The sequence below is a fragment of the Leucoraja erinacea genome, unplaced genomic scaffold (assembly GCF_028641065.1).
Source record: "Leucoraja erinacea ecotype New England unplaced genomic scaffold, Leri_hhj_1 Leri_102S, whole genome shotgun sequence".
Taxonomy (NCBI): domain Eukaryota; kingdom Metazoa; phylum Chordata; class Chondrichthyes; order Rajiformes; family Rajidae; genus Leucoraja; species Leucoraja erinaceus.
Window position 1 is genome coordinate 130,130 of NW_026575264.1, and position 17,371 is coordinate 147,500.

The 17,371-nt window shown below is 47.2% G+C and overlaps 1 protein-coding gene across 2 annotated transcripts in view; it reads right to left on the minus strand.

The window, feature by feature from the left end:
* The window catches only part of LOC129715132 (mitogen-activated protein kinase kinase kinase 3-like), a 71,735-nt gene that overhangs the window by 53,059 nt on the left and 1,305 nt on the right, over window positions 1-17,371 (minus strand). Inside the window, exon 2 of one of the 2 annotated variants that reach the window (XM_055664997.1) lies at window positions 17,111-17,261. The gene's annotated coding sequence lies outside the window, so the exon portion shown is untranslated. Of the gene's footprint in view, window positions 1-17,110 lie in introns of both variants that reach the window. The other variant, XM_055664998.1, reaches the window with a different exon arrangement.

Consider the following 17,371-nt stretch of genomic DNA (forward strand, 5'->3'; position numbering starts at 1 on the left):
ATCATACTGTGGTACTTCTCCGTGGACTGTCCCCTTGTTGTGGTGGAGAAGCTTGTGTAGTCCTGAGATCCTGAGAGCGATGCCGTCTGGAGCTATGCTCCTGGTAGGGTCACCCATGGCGGTAAGGTCGAGGGGGAGGTCCCTGACAAAGAGCCAATCCAACCAAGACCTCAACGGTGGAACAGGCGGAGGACGATGGCTGACCTTAGTGGAGCGTCACAACGGCTGGGAAGGCGGATGAAGGCTGCAGCACAAAAGGGTCTCCGGTCGTCTTGGACTCCACGCCACTGGATCCTGACCCAGATCTGTCAAGGACCGTGGGGTGGCTGTCTGTGCACCAGTCTCCCCACGTTAAACAAAGTCACGCACAGGCAGGCGTCCTCCATCAGAGGACAGCCATACTCATCTCCACGACAGGCGATGACTATCTGAGGTAACTCCGACCAACACTAGGTTTAATACATCGAAGGTAGACAAAAATGCAGGAGAAACTCAGCGGGTGCGGCAGCATCTATGGAGCGAAGGAAATAGGCGATGTTTCTGGCCGAGACCCTTCTTCAGACTGAAAGCAATACATCGGAGAATGATTTCATCGCTAAAATTAGTTACTGAAATGTATGGAACAAAATTCTACCATTTATTTCCAAGGGAGACACAAATAGCTTCAATTCCGCATGACATCAATGCTCTTAATGGAGGGGGATGAAGTTATCCAACAATTCACAAAATAAACCACAGCTGTAGAGTCGAGGGGAAGTCAGGAAAGTTTGCAGAACTGATGTGATTGCAAGGTAATGCACCTTTTCTCACTTGCACCCAAATGACATTGCATAAGTTTAATGTTTAATTGTTTAATGTTCGGTGTGTCATTCCTGACCGTCATAGAAACATGGAAAATAGGTGCAGGAGGAGGCCATTCGGCCCTTCAAGCCATTCATTGTGACCACGGCTGATCGTCCCCAATCAAAAACATACGAAATTCTTAAGGGGTTGGACAGGCTAGATACAGTAAAATTGTTCCCGATGTTGGGGAAGTCCAGAACAAGGGGTCACAGTTTAAGGATAAAGGGGGAAATCTTTTAGGACCGAGATGAGAAAAACATTTTTCACACAGAGAGTGTGAATCTCTGGAATTCTCTGCCACAGAAGGTAGTTGAGGCCAGTTCATTGGCTATATTTAAGAGGGTTAGATGTGGCCCTTCTGGCTAAAGGGATCAAGGGGGTATGGAGAGAAGGCAGGTACAGGATACTGAGTTCGATGATCAACCACATTGAATGGCGGTGCTGGCTCAAAGGGCCGAATGGCCTACTCCTGCACCTATTTTCTTTGTTTCTAATAACCCGTGCCTGCCTTCTCCCCATATCCCTTGACTCCACTAGCCCCTAGAGCTCTATCTAACTCTCTCTTAAATCCATCCAGTGATTTGGCCTCCACTGCCCTCTGTGGCAGGGAATTCCACACATTCACAACTCTCTGGGTGAAAAAGATTTTTCTCACCTCAGTCTTAAATGGCCTCCCCTTTATTCTAAGACTCTGGCCCCTGGTTCTGGACTCGCCCAACAACTCGCCTGTCACTGTATGTCATGTTGTCACTGGTGTGCGGAGCACCAAGGGAAATTCCTTGTATGTGAATACTTGGCCAATAAACATATTCAATGAACTTATTCATTCATCAACAATCCAGTCCTGTTGTTATGAGGGCAGATGGTATGCTTGCCTTCATCACTTGTTGCAATAAGTACAAGAGTCAGGAAGTCATGACACAGCATTGTAGGACGTTGGTCAGGCGCGTGTGTAGTATTGCGCGCAGTTCTGGTCGCCCCCATTACAGGAAGGATGTGGAGAGAGGCGAGGGGAAGAGCTGAGAAGCGATACATGGACACAAAACGCTGGAGTAACTCAGCGGGACAGGCGGCATCTCTGGAGAGAAGGAATGGGTGACGTTTCAGGTCTAAACCCTTCTTCAAAGAGGGGTCTCGACCCGAAACGTCACCCATTCCCTCTCTCCAGAGTTGCCGCCTGTCCCGCTGAGTTACTCCAGCACTTTGTGTCTATCTTCAGTGTAAACAAGCATCTGCAGTTCCTTGCTTCATGAGTGATAATTGGATCCAGGTGACGAATGATCCAGGTGGAGAGATTTGTACGTTCTCCCCGTGACCTGCGTGGGTTTTCTCCGGGTGCTCCAGTTTCCAACCACACTCCAAAGACGTACAGGTTTGTAGGTTAATTGGCTCGGTAAAAATTGTAAAGATTGTCCCTAGTGTGTGTAGGATAGTGCTGGTATACGGGGTGAACACTACTAGGCATGGACTCGGTGGGCCGAAGGGCCTGTTTCCGTGCTGTATTGCTAAAGGATCCCATTCTATCCGATGAAAACGCACACCTCCAGATTCAGGGACAGTTTCTTCCCAGCTGTTATCAGGCAACTAAACCATCCCACCACAACCAGAGAGAAGTCCTGAACTACTATCTACCCCATTGATCACCATCAGACTATCCTTGATTGCACTTTGCACTTGCACTAAACGTTATTCCCTTATTATGTATCTGTACGCTGTGGATTATAGACAATAGAAAATAGGTGCAGGAGTAGGCCGTTCGGCCCTTCGAGCCAGCACCGCCATTCAATGTGATCATGGCTGATCATCCCCAATCAGTACCCCGTTCCTGCCTTTTCCCCATATCCCCTGACTCCGCTATCTTTAAGAGCCCTATCTAGCTCTCTCTTGAAAGTATCCAGAGAACTGGCCTCCACCGCCCTCTGAGGCAGAGAATTCCGCAGACTCACAACTCTCTGTGTGAAAAAGTGTTTCCTCGCCTCCGTTCTAAATGGCTTACCCCTTATTCTTAAACTGTGGCCCCTGGTTCTGGACTCCTCCAACATCGGGAACATCATGATTGTAATCTCGTACAGTCTTTCCGCTGACTGGTTAGCAGGCAGTAAAAGCTTTTCACTACACCTCGTTAGATTGAAAAGACTAGGCTTGTATTCACTGGAGTTTATAAGGATGAGGGGGGGGAATCTTATAGAAACATATAAAATTATAAAAGGACTGGACAAGCTAGATGCAGGAAAAATGTTCCCAATGTTGGGCGAGTCCAGAACCAGGGGCCACACAGTCTTAGAATAAAGGGGAGGCCATTTAAGACTGAGGTGAGAAAAAACTTTTTCACCCAGAGAGTTGTAAATTTATAGAATTCCCTGCCACAGAGGGTAGTGGAATAGGCGACGTTTCGGGTCGAGACCCGAAACGTCACCTATTCCTTCGCTCCATAGATGCTTAATATCTTAGAATAAAGGGGAGGCTATTTAAGACTGAGGTGAGAAAAAACATTTTCACCCAGAGAGTTGTGAATTTGTGGAATTCCCTGCCACAGAGGGCAGTGGAGGCCAAATCGCTGCATGGATTTAAGAGAGAGTTAGATAGAGCTCTAGGGGCTAGTGGAGTCAAGGGATATGGGGAGCAGGCAGGCACGGGTTATTGATTGGGGACGATCAGCCTTGATCACAATGAATGGCAGTGCTGGCTCGAAGGGCCGAATGGCCTCCTCCTGCACCTATTTTCTATGATACACGTGACACAGGTCTTAAGACTATAAAAAACTGTGCAGAGAAACAAGATGTTAGTGCCAAGAAACATAGAAATGCAAACAAGGTGAGAGTACTGTAAAGGATAGCTTGTCACGTTCTCCCCGGACAATGAAAGGTTAGAGTAGGTTAATAATTGTATGAGTGTAGTTGTTTCCTCACCCTGGTGGTTTGGGAGATGACTCACCTCCCCGACAGCCCAGCGTGAATGTGGCGTCATTCTTTCCGCTTGCCTCAATGAGTCCAGCTCCAAGAATACTCAAGAAGCTTGGCATTGCTCGTTGCTTCTCGATTCTCTCAAAGTGGGCAAAAGACTTCTCGTTAAGAAAGAACTGCAGATGCTGGTAAAATCGAAGGTCGACAAAAATGCTGGAGAAACTCAGCGGGTGAGGCAGCATCTATGGGGCGAAGGAATAGGTGATGTTTCGGGTCGAGACCCTTCTTCAGACTGATGCGGGGGTGGGGGGGGGGGGGGGGGGGAGAAAGGAAGAGGCGGAGACAGTGGGCTGTGGGAGAGCTGGGAAGGGGAGGGGAAGGAGGGAGAAAGCAGGGACTACCTGAAATTGGAGAAGTCAATGTTGATACCGCTGACTTGTTCGTGCGAAAGACTTGTACCTTGCACCTTGTAACTTCCGAAGAGTTCACCAGGGACTATACTGGACAATTTTTACATTTTCCAAGCTAATTAACCTACAAACCAGTACGTCTTTGGAATGTGGGAGAAACTGAAGATCTCGGAGAAAACCCACGCAGGTCACGGGGAGAACGTACAAACTCCGTACAGACAGCACCCGTAGTCAGGATCGAACCCAGGTCTCTGGCGCTGTGAGGCAGCAACTCTGTACATCTTTGAAACTGTGAAACGACACCTATCCTTGTTCTCCACAGATGCTGCCTGACCCGCTGAGTTACTCCAGCACTGTGTGAAACGTCACCTATCCATGTTCTCCACAGATGCTGCCTGACCCGCTGAGTTACTCCAGCACTCTGTGAAACGTCACCTATCCATGTTCTCCACAGATGCTGCCTGACCCGCTGGGTTACTCCAGCACTCTGTGAAACGTCACCTATCCATGTTCTCCACAGGTGCTGCCTGACCCGCTGAGTTACTCCAGCACTCTGTGAAACGTCACCTATCCATGTTCTCCACAGATGCTGCCTGACCCGCTGAGTTACTCCAGCACTCTGTGAAACATCACCTATCCATGTTCTCCACAGATGCTGCCTGACCCGCTGAGTGCCTCTCTCTAGATGTTATATCTTGTAGGCCCAGTGAATAACTACATCACCAGTGTAGTCACTGCCAAGTTCAGCTTTGTGCCACATACTTCTTCCTTGTTTTTCTAGAATTTCCTACTGCTCATGGCCAAAAGATGATGTTCCCCACACACACAGCCACAGAGGGGTTGGTGCCAGCGTTCTGTGGACTCAGTTCTGGCCCTTAGTCTGTATCTGTATCTTGTTGTGGTAGCCATCGTTACAGGATTACAATTCCTGAAGTACTTTATATTACATTAACGCCGCGGCAATACTAAAACAAAAGATTTACGGCAGGATTGTTGGTTTCTTTGCATTTCTGCTTTCATAGTCAGCTCCTAATGTCGTTTGAAACATGTTCAAGAAGGAACTGCAGATGCTGGAACATCGAAGGTAGACAATTATTTATGTACCCGTACACTGTGAATGGCTCAAATGTAATCATGTATTGTCTTTCCACTGACTGGTTAAGGCATTAGACAATAAGTGCAGGAGTAGGCCATTCGGCCCTTCGAGCCAGCACCGCCCTTCACTGTGATCATGGCTGATCATCCCCAATCAGTACCTCGTTCCTGTCTTCTCCCCATATCCCCCGACTCCGGTATCTTAGCACACAACAAAATCTTCAGTGCACGTGACAATAAACTAAACTCAAACTCAAGGGACAGGCCCTTCGGCCCACAATGTCCATCAATATCCCTGCATGTCCTCGTGCCTGTCTAAAAGCCTCTTAAACACCACTATCGTATCTGCCTCGACCACCCACCCCTGGCAACACGTTCCAGGCACTGTGTAACATGACCTGCCCCGCACATCTCCTTTGAACTTTGCCCCTCTCACCTTGTAGCTATGCCCTCTGGTGTTGCGTTCAGTTTATTGTCACGTGTAGCGAGGTACAGTGAAAACATTTTGTTGCATGCTAACCAGTCAGCGGAAGGACAACACTCATGATTATATATATTAAGTAATGTCATTAGCGTGATTTAAAAGAGTGAAATGTGAAATCAAATAGTGAAAGGCCTGGATAGAGTGGGTGTGGAGAGGATGTTTCCACAAGTGGGAGAGTCTAGGACCAGAGGTCACAGCCTCAGAATTAAAGGATGTTCCTTTACCCTCTACACGGGTCAGGCAGCATCTTAAAACCTCCTTCTTTCATCTCCGCAACATCGCCAAACTCAGATCCTCTCTCACACCTCCCGCTGCTGAAAGACTCATCCATGCCTTCATCTCCCGACTGGACTACTGCAACTCACTTCTCCTTGGCATCAGCTCCACCTACATCAACTGACTCCAAACTGGTCCAGAACGCAGCCGCCCGACTCATCACCCATACCAAATCCTGGCATCACATCACTCCAGTCCTCAAACAAGTTCACTGGCTTCCCATCTCCCAGCGGATCACCTACAAAATCCTGATCCTCACCTACAAAGCCCTCCACCATCTGGCCCCCCCATATCTCACTGACCTCCTCTCCCCCTACCAACCCTCACGGCCCCTCAGATCCACATCAGCCGGTCTCCTCTCCATCCACAAGTCCAACTTCCGCAGTTTTGGGGACAGAGCCTTCTCCAGGGCAGCTCCCAGGCTCTGGAACTCCCTCCCCCAACTGATCCGCAATTCCGTGTCCCTCACCATCTTCCAGTCCCGCCTCAAGACCCATCTCTTCACCTCTGCCTATCCTTAGCCCCACGTCCCGTCCCTTTTCATCTGTGCATTAATTGCCTCATATTGTGTTTTGAATTGAATTCTGTATTTACTTTGTGTATTAGTCATGTCTCTACTATTTATTTAATTCCCCTTACATGTTTTTCCTCTACCTGCTAAATTTTTGTAAGGTGTCCTTGAGACTCTTGAAAGGCGCCCATAAATAAAATTTATTATTATTATTATTATTATTATTATTACCTTCTGTGTAAATAAAACCTGCCCCGCACATCTATATAATTTAAAGTCTCATCTCGACCACTTCCTGTCTGCGCTCTATATTGATTTTAGAAAGATTGCTACCCTATGATTTTTGGCCATCATACTCACAGTCCTCCTCCGCTGAGCAGGGCCCGAGGAGTTTTCCCATCGATGAAAAATAAAAAAGTTATGAGTGTTTAAAAAAACCTTGAGTCCTCTCGCCTGTCAATCACCGTGTTGAAGGTAACGCGGTGGGGGGGGGGGGGGGGGGGGGGGGGGACAGGACTATAAAACCCCGGATGCCTGAACATGACTCAGTCACTCTGCAAGATTGCGAGGGAGAGGCCACGACTCCCATTCTAGGCTGTGAATCAAGTGCAATGAGTTGTTAGCCCTTAATTAAAATGAAATTAGTTGTTTAGCCTGCCGTGCTTGAAACTGCAATGGCAATGGAAATGAGATGAAAATGCAATGAGCTGGTTGGCTTGGCCTGTCCTGTGCATCAAACTGCAATGGCAATGGAAAAGAAATGAAAATGCAATGAGCTGTTTGGCTTGGGCTGCCCTGTGCTTGAAACTGCAATGGCAATGGAAAGAAAGGAAAATGCAATGAGCTGTTTGGCTTGGCCTGCCCTGTGCTTGAAACTGCAATGGCAATGGAAGTTAAATGAAAATGCAATGAGCTGTTTGGCTTGGCCTGTCCTATGCTTGAAACTGCAATGGTAATGGAAGTGAAATGAAAATGCAATGAGCTGTTTGGCTTGGCTTGGCTTGCTCTGTCCTGTGCATGAAACTGCAATGGCAATGGAAAATAAATGAAAATGCAATGAGCTGGTTGGCTTGACCTGCCCTGTGCTTGAAACTGCTATTGCAATGAAATGAAAATGCAATGAGCTGTTTGGCTTGGCCTGCCCGGTGGTGCTTGAAACTGCAATGGCAATGGAAGTGAAATGAAAATGCAATCAGCCTGCCCTGTGCTTGAAATTGAAATGGAAATGAAATGAGTTGTTTGGCCTGCCTGAAACCACTTATTTCGGCCCAAGGCCCCTATTAGCCGAGAAACCATTTTGCCCAAAATGCCCGTATTAGCCCAGGAGGAGCATTTTGGCAGAAAAGGCCCGTGCCAAGCCAGGAAAGGTCCAGAAAAAATGCCTTTCACTGAGATTTCACTCAGTTTTTCTTTTTTTTTAATTTTTATAAAAGAGTTCCTTTCAGGCATGTACTCGCCCAGGAGGAGTCCATTCGGCCCATCAGTAAGTATTCCCCCTGCAAGAATAAAACCTCATCCCAGTATTTTTCTCCCTCCCTTCATTTGCTCCCTGTTAGATCCAGGCCAGGATAGACTTTCCTCCTTCATTGCTGTGATCTGCAGAAAAAGATGAAAAATGTCTAAAATTGATTCTCCACCCTCTCCCCCTTCTCTCTCTCACAGTCTCTCACCTGTTTTGGGCAGAATTTCTGGCAGTTTCTGAGCTGCCAGCCCACCAGCCCTGAGCGACTGAGCTGCCAGCCCACCAGCCCTGAGTGACTGAGCTGCCAGCCCACCAGCCCTGAGAGACTGAGCTGCCAGCCCACCAGGTCTTGGTGACTGAGCTGCCAGCCCACCAGGCGTGAGTGACTGAGCAGCCAGCCCATCAAGCCTGAGCTGCCAGCCCCGAGTGACTGAGCTGCCAGCCAAACAGGCCGGAGTGACTGAGCTGCCATCCCAAGGATCCATTCAGCCCACAATGTTCATACTAGCCCTCTGGAATCCAGTCTCTTTGGCCCACACACAACACCCATACCCCCCCCCCCCCCCCCCCCCGCCCCCGGCATCATTCTGGTACAAATATTAACTCCTTAATTAAAACAAAGCAACAGTTTGAAATGATATTGCCTTCAGAAATTGTAAAAAGATGCAAAGCATAAAACAGCTGGCCAGATGCAACTGAACCAGCCAACCACTAGAGAGCAGTGCCAAGCAATTCTCTACCTCACTGGAGACCCTCGTACTATCTTTGATTTAACTTGATCAGTGCGGGTGTCAGGGGTTATGGGGAGAAGGCAGGAGAATGGGGTTAGGAGGGAGAGATAGATCAGCCATGATTGAATGGCGGAGTAGACTTGATGGGCCGAATGGCCTAATTCTACTCCGACCACTTATGACTTTACTGGACTTTATCGTGCACGAAACGTTATTCCCTTTATCCTGTATCTGTACACTGTGGACTGTGAGCGGCTCGATTGTAATCCTCCTAATTTGAGGAAGGACATTCTTGCTATTGAGGGAGTACAGCCTAGGTTTACAAGGTTAATTCCCGGGATGGCTGGACTGTCATATGCTGCGAGAATGAAGCGGCTGGGCTTGTACACTCTGTAGTTTAGAAGGATGAATCTTAGTGAAACATATAAGATTATTAAGGGTTTGGACACGCTGGAGGCAGGAAACATGTTCCCGATGTTGGGGGAGTCCAGAACCAGGGGCCACACAGTTTAAGAATAAGGGGTAAGCCATTTAGAACGCAGACTGAACAATCTTCCCACAACCAGAGAGCTGGCTTGACCTTCCATCTACCTCATTGGACACCTTTGGACTATCTTTAATCGGACTATATCTTGCACTGAACACATTCCCTTTATCATGTATCTGTACACTGTGCACGGCTCGATTGTAATCATATATTGTCTTTCCGCTGACTGGTTAGCACGCAACATACAAGCTTTTCACTGTACCTCGGAACACGTGACAATAAACTACACTTAACTAAAAATCCAGGCATTATTCTGGTAAAAATGTTGACTCATAAACGAGTTTGAAACTTTAACCACCTTTCAAATTTGTAAATGAAACGGCATGAAATGAGAAACTGGAGAATGTCAAACCTCAATGAAGAGGTTACATTCTTGAGGCTGGCAACATGGCCGGAACTGAAATGGAGTTTCTGAACCCGGCTTCCAAGTATTCACCAAGAACGACGAAACCACGAAAGGAGAAGTGGAAACCGGGGGCTTTCCTTCCACTAGAACAATGACAAAAGCCCCCAGTGGCAAGCGTGTGAGCTACAGGGAGAGGTTGTGTGGGCTGGGTCTCGATTCCTTGGAGCGCAGGAGGATGAGGGGTGATCTTATAGAGGTGTACAAAATCATGAGAGGAATAGATCGGGTAGATGCACAGAGTCTCTTGCCCAGAGTAGGGGAATCGAGGACCAGAGGACATAGGTTCAAGGTGAAGGGGAAAAGATTTAATAGGAATCTGAGGGGTAACTTTTTCACACGGAGGGTGGTGGGTGAATGGAACAAGCTGCCAGAGGAGGTAGTTTTTTTTTTTTTTTTAATTTTTTTTTTATTTTATTAGAAGTTAATACAGCACAAAACAGTACAGTGGAACCTAATTTTAGGTGCCAACTATGTAATACCGTAATCCATTCTATGTACAACCTCTAGTTTTATGTTATAAGAAGGAAGTAAGCAGGACAAGAAAAAGAAAATAATAGAAAGGGGAAAAAGTGGAAAAATAGATGGTAGAGAGTAGAAAAAGCTGCCAGAGGAGGTAGTTGAGGCTGGGACTGTCCCAACGTTTAAGAAACAGTTAGACAGGTACATGGATAGGACAGGTTTGGAGGGATATGGACCAAACACAGGCAGGTGGGACTAGTGTAGATGAGACATGTTGGTCGGTGTGGGCAAGTTGGGCCGAAGGGCCTGTTTCCACACTGTGTCACTATGACAAGCTGCAACATGTCAGTGCATCTGAAGAAGTGTCCCAAACCAAAACGTCATCTGTCCATCCTCTTCCCAGATGCTGCCTGACACGATGAGTTCCTCCGGCTCCCTGCGTTTTACTCAGGATTCCAGCACCTGCAGTTCCTTGTGGTTCAGGTTTATCATTGTCACGTGTCTGGTGTGCGTGATGGACTGGGCTACATCTACAGTGGTGGGGAGTGTGGTGTGTGTGAGACTGGGCTACATTTACAATGGTGGGGAGTGTGGTGTGTGTGATGGACTGGGCTACATCTACAATGGTGGGGAGTGTGGTGTGTGTGGGACTGGGCTACATCTACAATGGTGGGGAGAGTGGTGTGTGTAGGACTGGGCTACATTTACAATGGTGGGGAGTGTGGTGTGTGTGATGGACTGGGCTACATCTACAATGGTGGGGAGTGTGGTGTGTGTGATGGACTGGGCTACATCTACAAGGGTGGGGAGTGTGGTGTGTGTGATGGACTGGGCTACAACACATTGCGTTCATTAGCACAGCCTTTGACTGTTTGCGGAAGAGAGATTTTAAAGATCTAAACCTCGAACCCAACAAAGGCCAAACGCACAGTTGTATGTACCATCCCCCCAGTTTGCATTGATGGCGCTGAAGTAGAGATGATTGCAACCTTCAACTTCCTAGGAGTCAATATCACCAGCAACTTCTCCTGGTCCATCCATATTGAAGCAACGCCCAAGGAAGCACACTGACGCCTCGACTTCCTCATGGCCCTGTCCCACTTACGTGACTTTTTCGGCGACTGCCGGCACCCGTCACAGGTCGCCGAAAATGTTCAAAGTTGTAGATCAATCCAGTGGCGACCAGAAAGACGCTACGCCTCTTTGGGCGACTGAGGAGACGACTCACGACCGTACAGGCCACATGTCGCGGGGTGAAGCCCGTATGGTCGTGAGTAGTCGCCCAAAGAGTCGTGACTTGTTCTGGTCGCCGCTGGATTTTCAACGTGTTGAACATTTTCGGCGAACTATGACGGGTGCCGGCAGTCGCTGAAAAAGTTGCGTAAGTGGGACAGGCCCCGTTAGAAAGCTTAGGAAAATTGGCTTGTCCACTACAACTCTCACCAACTTCTACACATGCATTTTAACAGGATGCATCACAGCTCGGTTTGGGAACAGCTCCATCCAAGATTACAAGCAAAATGCTGCGAATTGTAGACGCAGCCCGGACCGTCGCACAAACCAACTCCCTTCCTCACTCGTGTCTCCTCAGTACCACGCAGCTCCGCTCTTGTTCCCCCTCCCCCCAGTCGCAGCAGAGACAGACTTCCCCTTGTCCTCACCTTTCACCAGGGATCAGCCGCCACATACAACACATAATCTTCTGACGTTTTTGCAACCTCCAACTGGATCCCCCTACCAGCCACATCTTCCCATCGCCACCCCTTTTCCGCCTTCCGCAGTGACCGTTCCCTCCGCAACTCCCTGGTTAACTCGTCCCTTCCCACCCAAACCACCGCCTCCGCAGGTACTTTCCCCTGCAACCGCAGAATATGCAACGCCTGTCCCTGTACCTCCCCCCTCGACTCTGTCCAGGGACCCCGACAGTCCTTTCAGGTTAGGCAGAGGTTCACTTGCACCTCCTCCAACCTCATCTACTGTATCCGTTGTTCAAGATGTGGACTCTTATACATCAGCGAGACCAGACGCAGACTGGGCGATCGTTTCGTGCAACACCTTCGCTCAGTCCGCATGGACCTACCTGATCTCCCGGTTGCCAACCACTTTAATTCTCCTTCCCATTCCCACACTGACATTTCTGTCCTGGGCCTCCTCCTTTGTCAGAGAGAGGCTAATCGCAAATTTGAGGAACAGCGCCTCATTCTTCGCTTGGGCAGCTTACACCCCAGTGGTATGAATATTGACTTCTCCAACTTCAAGTAATCCTTGCTTTCCCTCTCTCTCCATCCCCTCCCCCACCTTAGTTAGACCAGTCATCTTGTTGAGCCTCATAGTCTGTAACTCATTTTCAACTCACCCACAGCGAACAATGGCATGCTCCCTTTATCAGCGTTACTTTTTCACATATCTTTCATTCATTTGTTCTGTATATCTCTCTACATCATCATCTATATCTCTCATTTCCTCGTCCCCTCGACTCTCAGTCTGAAGGGTCTCGACCCAAAATATTCCTTTTTTCCCCAGAGATGCTGCCTGACCCGCTGAGTTACTCCCGATTTTTATGGCTCCCTTCCATCGACTCCATCTACACCTCACGCTGCCTCGGCAAGGCCAGCAGCATCATCAAGGACCGGTCGCACCCCGGCCACTCCCTCTTCTCCCCTCTCCCATCGGGCAAGAGGTACAGAAGTGTGAAAACACACACACCTCCAGATTCAGGGACAGTTTCTTCCCAGCTGTTATCAGGCAACTGAACCATCTTACCACAACCAGAGAGCAGCCCTGAACTACTATCTACCTCATTGGTGACCCTCGGACTATCTTCGATTGGACTTTACCTTGCACTAAACATTATTCCGTTATCATGTATCTGTACACTGTGGACGGCTCAATTGTAATCATGTATTGTCTTTCCGCTGACTGGTTAGAACGCAACAAAAGCTTTTCACTGTACCTCGGTACACGTGACAATAAACTGAACAGAAACTGATCAACATTGATCCTGTCGTCCTGTCGACAATAGCCAATAGGTGCAGGAGTAGGGCATTCGAGCCAGCATCGCCATTTAATGTGGTCATGGCTGATCATCCCCAATCAGTACCCCGTTCCTGTCTTCTCCCCATATCCCCTGACTCTGCTATTTTTAAGAGCCCTACGTAGCTCGCTCTTGAAAGCATCCAGAGCATGTACATATACAACAAGCAGAAAATGGAGAAATATTTGCCTGTTTTATTGACTTTGAGAAAGTATTTGACTCTATTTGGCATGAAGGGTTCTATGACAAACTCCTCGGCTGTGGTATAGGAGGAAAGGTATATGACCTTATCAAATCAACGTATCTGAATAATAAATGTGGCGTTAAAATTGGGGACAAATGCACTGATCTCTTCGCCCAGAGAAGAGGCGTCCGGCAAGGCTGCAGTCTGAGCCCGACACTGTTTAATGTATATATCAACGATTTGGCAGTAAAGTTGGACCAGAGCACAGTGCCGGAGGGGTAAAATCCCAGTTTTATGCAGATGACTTGGTTCTGCTGTCCCCCACAGAACAGGGACTGCAGCAACACTTGGACCTACTTGATGAGTACTGCCAACATTGGGCCCTGGCAGTTAATCTAAAGAAAACCAACATCACGACTTTTCAGAAAAGACCCAGATGTCAGGAAGACAAATACAAATTTACTCTCAATGGTATTGTTATCGAACACACTATGAGCTTGGTCTAACTGTTGCAGTGAATGCACTAAAAGAGAAAGCTCGAAGAGCTCTGTATCCAATAAAAAGAAGATTCTACAACATCCAAATTCCAATTAAAATCTTCCTTAAAATATTTGACAGTGTAATCCAGCCTATTGCCCTTTATGGTAGTGAAGTATGGGGTCCGCTGTAGTTATAGTAAATGGGAAAAACATACAACGGAGGCCCTGCCTGCGGAATTATGTCGGAACATTCTCCGTATCCAAAGGAAAACACCTACAAACGCATGTAGGGCGGAACTAGGCAGAGACCCACTGATAAATATCCAGAAAAGAACACTACATTTTTGGAATCACCTCAAATCTATCCCCCCAGATACCCTCCAGTTTAAAGCCCTTCAAACACAAGAGGGGAACCCAGAAAAGAGTTCCCTGTGTCAGTTGGTACTGAGACCTATTCAGTTAAAACCTATCCAGTTAAACCCTGACCGGCCTCAGATCAATACTGACCCCCAATCACCAGTTAGAGTGAACCAAATTATCAAACAATGTAAAGAAACGTAATTAGAACATTGGGATAAAGAAACCAAAAGCCAAAGCAGATTAGAATGTTACCGTGCCCTAAAAAGAGATGATAAATTGGCAGACTATCTCTCAACTGTTAGAGACATAAAGCAGAGACAGACCCCTCACCAAATACAGGTTAAGTGACCACTACTTGGCAGTTGAAAAAGGAAGACAGAAGAGATTCTGGCAACCAAGAGAAAATAGAATATGCGGCCACTGTTTGACAGATGAGGTTGAAACAGAGGTGCACTTCCTCCTAAAATGCAAAAAATGTGATAAAACAAGAAAAACATACTTTGACAAACTCAGTGTGGCAACCCCAGATTTTAAAGAACTAGATGATATATCAAAGCTAAGAAGGAAATACGGCACATCTTGGTCACAATACGTAAGAGCGGATAGAGAGAGAGGGGAGAGAGAGAGAGGGTATAGCGAGAGGAGAGGGAGGGGAGAGAGAGAGAGAGAGAGAGAGAGGGGGGAGAGAGAGAGGAGAGAGAGAGTGAGATGGAAGCATGCCACAACCTGAGTGACGGTGAATGACCAATATGCACATATGTACGCACACACTAATTGACATTAACTGACATTAAGAAATTAATACTGAATTGCTAAACTTGCTATTCTGTTATACTGCTTACAGCTGCAAGAACATGGAGCAATCAATAAAGGGCTACAGGTCTATTGCGAGCATATATATATATATATACACACAGGAGCATATCTATCCAGGCACGTTATACTTGTATTTATATTTATGCATTTTAAATATGTATGTCATGTTTTATACTTTGCCACCATAACGATATATTTTATCATGCCAATAAAGTTCTTTAAATTGAAAATTGAAATTGAGAGAGAGAGTGAGAGAGAGTGAGAGAGAGTGAGAGAGAGTGAGAGAGAGTGAGAGAGAGAGTGAGAGTGAGAAAGAGAGTGAGAAAGAGAGAGTCGGTGTGTGATTTTAGACAGAGAAGGTAGACAAAGAGTTTAAGAAGGAACTGCAGATGCTGGAAAAGAGTGAGAGTGTGTGTGTGAGACAAGGGTTCCCCTTGTAACCTACACATACATTGTCAGCAGTCCAATCGTCACATCCCGGGAAATGCATTGGCTTGTCAGGCTACTGCGTTGCTCCAGCACTTTGTGTCTTTATTTAGTAAACCAGCACCTGCGGTTCCTCGTCTCTAAATGCCTTTAATTCTTGCGTTGGCCGACAATCTCCACCCTTCAAATCCCAGTTTTATCTCTTTGACCCGAAACGTCACCTATCCATGTTCTCCACAGATGCTGCCTGACCCGCTGAGTTACTCTAGCACTCTGTGAAACGTCACCTATCCATGTTCTCCACAGATGCTGCCTGGCCCCAAGTTACTCCAGCACTCTGTGTCTATTTTAACCATATATAACCACATAACCATATAACAATTACAGCATGGAAACAGGCCATCTCGACCCTTCTAGTCCGTGCCGAACACGTATTCTCCCCTAGTCCCATCTACCTGCGCTCAGACCATAACCCTCCATTCCTTTCCCATCCATATAACTATCCAATTTATTTTTAAATGATAAAAACGAACCTACCTCCACCACCTTCACTGGAAGCTCATTCCACACCGCTACTACTCTCTTAGTAAAGAAGTTCCCCCTCATGTTACCCCTAAACTTCTGTCCCTTAATTCTCAATTCATGTCCTCTTGTTTGAATCTTCCCTACTCTCATTGGGAAAAGCTTATCCACGTCAACTCTGTCTATCCCTCTCATCATTTTAAACACCTCTATCGTCCCCCCCTTAACTTTCTGCGCTCCAAAGAATAAAGCCCTAACTTGTTCAACCTATCTCAGAAAACTTAGTTGCTGAAACCCAGGCAACATTCTAGTAAATCTCCTCTGTACTCTCTCTATTTTGTTGACATCCTTCCTATAATTAGGCGACCAAAATTGTACACCACACTCCAAAATTGGCCTCACCAATGCCTTGTACAATTTTAACATTACATCCCAACTTCTATACTCAATGCTCTGATTTATAAAGGCCATCACACCAAAAGTTTTCGGTGTAAACCAGCACCTGCAGTTCCTTCCTGCCCAGAGTTGTATCCTTGTCTACAGCCTCTCCACCCAGCAGATTCCGACTGGAAATATCCACCCTTCAGCTTTAAAGTGACGCGAGATTATTTGCAAGAAAATAAAAACCGAGATAAGAATTAATTTGTAAAAAGAATCACCCAGCGACTGGAACAGTGAGACAGAATGATGGGGTGTCTGCCTGCAGACACTGTGTGGAATTCTCTGGCTCAGAGGGCGGTGGAGGCAGGTTCTCTGGATGCTTTCAAGAGAGAGCTAGATAGGGCTCTTAAAAATAGTGGAGTCAGGGGGGTATGGGGAGAAGGCAGGAACGGGGTACTGATTGGGGATGATCAGCCATGATCACATTGAATGGTGGTGCTGTCTCGAAGGGCTGAATGGCCTACTCCTGCACCTATTGTCTATTGTGCAACACACTCTTGTAATAAAACACAAGAACACATTCTAGTTGCAAGCTGCTGCCAAACTACGAGTTCTGCAAGTTGTTTATAAAGTCGCCAAGAGGGCGGCGAGTATCTAATAAAGTTAGCGAGGCGACGCACTTCCTGGAACTGGTTGAGATTACAAAAGTACAAAGTTACCGGCTGCTGTTTTACTTTTGCGATATTTGCAAGAGTGAGGATAAATGTGGCAGAAGTTTTACCTGGCTGGCGGCTCCCGGGGAGACGGGGGTCTCAGGTCCGCAGCGAACTCCAAGTATCCAAAGTCAGTCGTTTTTGATGCAGTGGCTCTGCGGCTGTGAGCTGTTGAGCTCGGAGTTCCTTGTGTTTGACGTGTCTTACCCCTTGACCGCACTGTGTGTGAGAGAGAGAGAGAGAGTGAGAGTGAGAGTGAGAGTGAGTGAGAGAGAGACTCTGTGTGTGTGTGAGTGTGAGAGAGACTGTGTGTGTGTGAGTGTGAGAGA